The sequence below is a fragment of the Cnephaeus nilssonii genome (genome assembly GCF_951640355.1).
Source record: "Cnephaeus nilssonii genome assembly, chromosome: 13".
In the NCBI taxonomy this organism is placed as follows: domain Eukaryota; kingdom Metazoa; phylum Chordata; class Mammalia; order Chiroptera; family Vespertilionidae; genus Cnephaeus; species Cnephaeus nilssonii.
Genome location: NC_137084.1, coordinates 82,262,756 through 82,268,673, shown reverse-complemented (window position 1 = coordinate 82,268,673; position 5,918 = coordinate 82,262,756). Strand labels below are relative to the sequence as shown.

The window sequence follows — 5,918 nt, the reverse complement described above, 5'->3', positions numbered from 1 at the left end:
TGGTGGTTTGCAGGCTGGCCATACCCCCCGGCGACCCAAGAGGAGGCCCTGGTATCTGGAATTTATTTATCTTCTATAATTGAAACTTTGTAGCCTTGAGCACAGGCCAGGGCAGGCCAGGAAGTTTAGCTTCCTCCATCGCCAGGGAAACCCAAGCCTCCTGCTCGCTCCATGGCCACAGCCATTTTTGTTGGGATTTATTTATCTTCTATAATTGAAACTTTGTAGCCTTGAGAGGAGGCAGGGCAGGCCAGGGCAGGCAGAAAGCTTGGCTTCCTCCATTGCTGGGGAAACCCAAGCTTCCTGCTCGCTCCATGGCCGCAGCCATCGTGGTTGGGTTAATTTGCATACTGATTGGCTGGTGGGTGTGGCTTGTGTGTGTAGCGGAGGTACGGTCAATTTGCATATTACTCTTTTATTAGATAGGATTTTTTTAAAATGACTGTTGTAGAAATTTCAGTCTGCTCCACAAGGAACTTGCAAAGATTCAGAGCCAAGTTCAAACAGGAACCTCTCAGGGGTAGATAAATATTGTCTAAATATGGGAATAGATGAAATTAACTGCCCAGTCAGGGACACCAGGCAGGCCAAAGTGATGGTTCCCTGTGGGGCGTCTGCCAGTGATATTCTGGGTATTTGCATTTCACATATTGGGAGTTCACGAATTATTTTCAATGCTCAATACACCCTCCCAATAACCCATGTGCCACGTTTTAAAATCTTACATATTGTTTATTCTTTATATGTTGAAATTATATATTGAATCTAAAAATATACAAATTTTTATATTATTCTATGTCATTTTACAGTAATTATTATTTACCAAGAAGTTGTCTTGGAATGTTATATCTTATAGAAAAGCAAAGTTTTTTTTTATCAATTGCATTATAATTAAATCTATAACCATGCCACTTTTAAATTTTGTCATTCATTGACAGACATTGCTTTACTCTGATACATTTGCAGGTATATTATATCTTTCAAAAAATCCATGAAAAGGACTCTGACCTACTCTAACTTGCAGGCTTCTAAGCAGGCCATATCTTTGAACTGAATGAAGATTTATAGAACTTCAAGGAATAACTGAATTCAAAAAACTACTGGCAAATAATCAGGATAAACAAAAATAACTATGGAACTAAATAAATTGAGACTAATTATTCTTATCTGTTTAAAATATTGTTGATTTTTAAATCATTTGTTTCCCAAATATAAGGAAAACTAAAAAGCAGACATTCTGCATTGTAGGAACTAACAAATTAGTAACATTCATTTCACAGTACTCCCAAGAGACAAAGATTCAAAGACTATGACAACCCAGAGATTTGTGTCCATTGGGAAATACATTAATGAAAGACAGTGTTAAAGGGACCTCACCTTATAAGGCACTTAGCCACGAATGGACATTTGCCCCTGTGTCTGACACTCGCCTTCATCTCAAGATGAGAAGCCGCTAACTACGGAGGAGGTAGACAGCCATCCCAAGATATCAACAAGGCCTGTATGCTCACAAATTGATGCTGCTCAAACCTTGTTCTTATATCATCTAATTATTATGGATTGAATGAATATAAAATGATTTTTATATTGTTATTATCTTCCTAAGGTTTCCTAGTGAAAACAATATCTATCTCCCTAGACCCCTTTCCCTATTAGACATAAAAATTTAACTTGGGTACCTGCTAATCTTTCCCACCTACTGGACAGTGATATTCTGATTATCAGAATGATAATGAAGTTAATGTTTTGTTGGCCACACTGGAGGTCTTCTACTATCAATATAAGCTTTGGTGCATTTTTTAGGCTAATCTATTATGAAGGACCTGCCTTAGACAAACTTCTCCAAGAACACCTCCCTAATAATTCCCCTGGTAGAATTATATATAGATCTAATCTAGATGAGTATTTTAGATGAATATTGTCTAAATATAGGGGTAGATGAAATTAACTGCTCAGAAGAAAAATTAGAGCTTCTGGATAATAGTAGATATTTGTTCCCCCTCAGATCCTTTCTTTTACTTTTGTTCCTAGTATGTAAATGTTATATTAGATGAAAAAAAAAAAAAACACAAAAAAAAAAACTTAAGACAAACAGCAAAAAAGACTCCATCATGGTGACTCAAAAATTAGAAATGATCCAGAATACTTTTTAACAAAGATATATAGGATGAGACTGCCTCCCATTTACCCGCCTTTTATTTTGAATAATAATAATTCAACTTTGAATGCCATCTAAGGTTATGGTCTTATCCCATCCCCAGTGGTCCACCCTATTCAGCAAGACAAATGCTGACACTGAGACATCCTAGGAATGAGCCTTTCTAGCACTGTGGGACTCCGGACTCCATTATCCAAGCAAAACGTTCGTCATCAATGCATCATTTGGATTGATTTATGACCAAAAGGGGGATGAGTGGACGAAAGGGGCCACATGCTGACCTGACAGGCTCAGGGAAGGCCTGCATGACTGTCTTGCAAACTGAGAGACCTAAAGTAACCACAAAGGATGGTCTGAAATGACACTTTAAAAGCAGTTGTGGTGGGTAGTCACCTCCTAGGCGGGTATCTTCCCTGACAAGGGCAATCTTTACCTTAACTGAGCCCATTGCCTTTTTGCATCTTCTAAGATAACATACCTATGAAATGTCAGGGTAACTTGTAATTCCCCATCACCCAACCCCTGGGGCACAACCAAATGCGCCTGGGTGCCAGGACAGAGACCACAAATTCCTTCATTGTCATTGCTGACTGTTAACTGTCCTGCACCCACCTGTGTGAAAGAAGCATGTGTCTATCATTTTACTTTTTATCCAATCCCAGAGGTCCCCCTCCTTTGCTTTCTCCTGCCTCCCTAATCTATCACCAATGGATTTCATGTAACCCCTTTATGTCTTCTCCTTTGATTGTAATGTATAAAAATAGGTAAAAACAAAACAAAAAGGTCATTCTCTGGAGCATGATCCCAATCCACTGAGATTCTGCTTCCCGGCAGTTGACAACAGTGTGGCTCAAATAAACTCCCAAAATTTTTTATACGTTTGAATGTTTTTATGTTAACAGTAACAAAGAATCATTAAAGGCAGCGGGGGCTCGCCCCAACCGCCACCACCCTGCCTCTGCTTTCTGGCCTATCCCAGAGCTTTGCCTTGGGGTCAGCGGCTGCCGGCCTGTGGCTTGGCCCGACCCGCGTGGCAGAGACATGGAGGAATTCTACTCCAAAGACTTCTCCTCATAGGAGGACGAGGACTACGTGCCTTCAGGTAGAGAGCGTAGTGAAGATGATGTAAATGAATCAGTGAAGGACGATGAAGTGGACGGTGAAGAGCAAACACAGAAAACCAAAGGGGAAAAAGAAAGGCTCAGAGCATGCCTGCCAGGAGGAGAAAACAGGTGGCCCCTCACTGAAGAAGAGGAAGAGGAGGGTGTCAGCGGGGAATCTGGAGGAAGCAGCCGAGAGGAGGAAGACACAGCTGCAGGGCAAGAAGAAGGCACCAGGTCGGAGGATGCAAGGAAAAAGGAGGATGAGCTGTGGGCCAGCTTCCTCAACGACGTGGGGCCAAATCAGAAGTGCCTCGAGCCCTGGCCAGTGTGGCTCAGAGGATAGAGCGTCGGCCTGTGGATTCAAGGGTCCCGGGTTCGATTTTGGTCAAGGGCACATGGCCAGGTTTTGGGCTCCAACCCCAGTGGAGGGTGTAGGAGGCAGCCAATCAGTGGTTCTCTCTCATCACTGATGTTTCTATCTCTCTCTCCCTCTCCCTCTCTGATATCAAAAAAGAAAAAGAAAAAAAAGTGCCCTCGAGCCCACAAGTTAAAAAAAGAGAAGAGACTCATTCAAACAAACTATAGGTCAAAGCAGAAGAGCTAGAGAAATCTAAAGAAAGAGGAAAAGTTAAAATCACCAAGGTGTTTGATTTTGCTGGTGAAGAAGTCAGGGTGACTGAGGAAGTGGATGCTACATCTAAAGAGGCCAAATCCTTCTTCAAGCAAAATGAGAAAGAAAAACCACAGACTAATGTCCCTTCCACTCTGGCGTCACTCCCTGCCGGGTCAGGATTAAAAAGATCAAGTGGAATGAGCAGCCTTTGGGGAAATTGGAGCCAAGTGCAGAAGACGCACCTCGAGAAGTCCGAGTGGCACTGGGAGAGCTTCCGGAGGAAGAGAGCACTGGTGAAGAACCAGCATCCACAGTCGGGAAGGAAGGGCACATTGAACGGAAAGCTTTTCTAGACCGAGCGGATCACAGGCAGTTTGAAACTGAGCGAGATCTCGGGCTGAGCACAATGAAACCCTGAAGGTGTGGGGGACATCGGTAGCGGCTTACTCCTGTTTACAAGGTGAGCTTCCTGTGGGTCTGTGAAATGTCTCTAGCGTTTCTCCTCGACTGTTTCCCAGCAAGACCTTTTTTTCTACATTGAATTCCTGTCTTTGTATCTTCATCTCACATGGTTTCATTCATTTTTACTTTTAAAAGTTTTTTCTTAAATAAAAGTTGGTCATATTTAAAGTTGGTCATATTTTTCTTAAATATAAAGTTGGTCTTCTTATATAAAGAACCATTAAAGACTCTTGAGCAGGACAGTGATGTGACTGGTAGGGGCAGAAATAGAAGATTGGGGACCAACTATAATGTAAGAAATATGAATCCTGCTCTGTTAACTGTGATTGTTTTGTTCTGATTGAAGAAGGCACATGCTAACCTGGTGGGACCTGGGCGCTCACTTGGAAATGCAGCCCATCCTCCCCATTAGGGAGCTGCCTATCTATACTAACACAAGGGTAAGATGCTAATTAGGGCAGATGTCTTCTGGACAACCTTCCGTATGTCCTTCTAGACAAAGCCGCAGCGGCTGCAAGGGCCGAGACGCAACTGCGGAGGGCCCAGGCTCAAGCTGGTAGTGGCAGCAGCAGCAGGGTAATGGGGGCGGCACCTTCCCCTGATCCACCAGGTCGCCTCCCACAGAGGGAGGCCAGACTGTGGTTTAGGCCAGGGGCAGAGGCAGAGGCAGTTAGGGTGAGCAAGGTAGGGGCGATCAGGCTGGCAGGGGGGCAAGGTAGGGGCCATCAGGCTGGCAGGCAGAGGCAGTTAGCCTAAACCGGCAGTCAGACATACCTTCGAGGGGTCCCAAATTGGAGAGGGTGCAGGCCGGGCTGAGAGATACTCCCTCTGTGCACAAATTTCATGCACCAGGCCTCTAGTCTATATATAAAAGGCTAATATGCTACGTGTCCAAGTAGCAACGCCCCGCTTGTTCTCCCTAGCGACTAGCCTCCTTGGAGTTTCTTCAGCCCAGGAACATGACTTGCTTTATAGCCAGGTAGAAACATTTTACACTGTAACCAAATGTCTGTGAAATGTTTTCCCCTGCCTCATCTTATTTGATCCTCACAGAAATCCTGGAGTAGGTAGATAGGAGACTCAGTGGAATCCTATTTTCTTTTCATTAGCCGGAAAACAGATTTAGAAAGCTTAGAAACGTGACCCAACTGAAAAGAAGTAAGAAATGGAGGACCTTGAAAATGACTTCAGGTTTTCTCACTGCACAGAATATAGTCAAACACTGCTGCAGTTAAATATTTTACCCTTTGTTCTCCCTCATAATCTACGATAATAATCTGCTTTGTGTTGCTATTTACTGCTGTGTTGCTGACAATTACCTGAAAGAGAAGTTGGAGTGTTTCACTGGGCTGGAAAAAGTTTAGCTACATCAGAAAGCAGGTCTAATTAAGCAAGTTTACTCTATATTATAAAAGGTTAAGTTGACTCATGCACATGCCATACATATAAAGCTCTCGCTGGTTCCAACCGCAAGCGTATGTTTTGATCTGTCATTGTCAATTGTGAATTTGGTTGACACTCCTATTATAGAGAAAGGGCGAATAGCGATATTAATATATTTCTTCTAATTAATTTCCTTTCA

At 42.9% G+C, this 5,918-nt stretch overlaps 1 pseudogene across 1 annotated transcript; it reads left to right on the top strand.

Annotated features, from left to right (window-relative positions):
• Positions 1–3,184: 3,184 nt before the first annotated feature.
• Positions 3,185–4,292, top strand: LOC307110006 (craniofacial development protein 1-like; annotated as a pseudogene). The gene is made up of 2 exons: positions 3,185–3,560; positions 3,782–4,292. The product of its transcript is annotated as a craniofacial development protein 1-like (transcript).
• Positions 4,293–5,918: the final 1,626 nt, after the last annotated feature.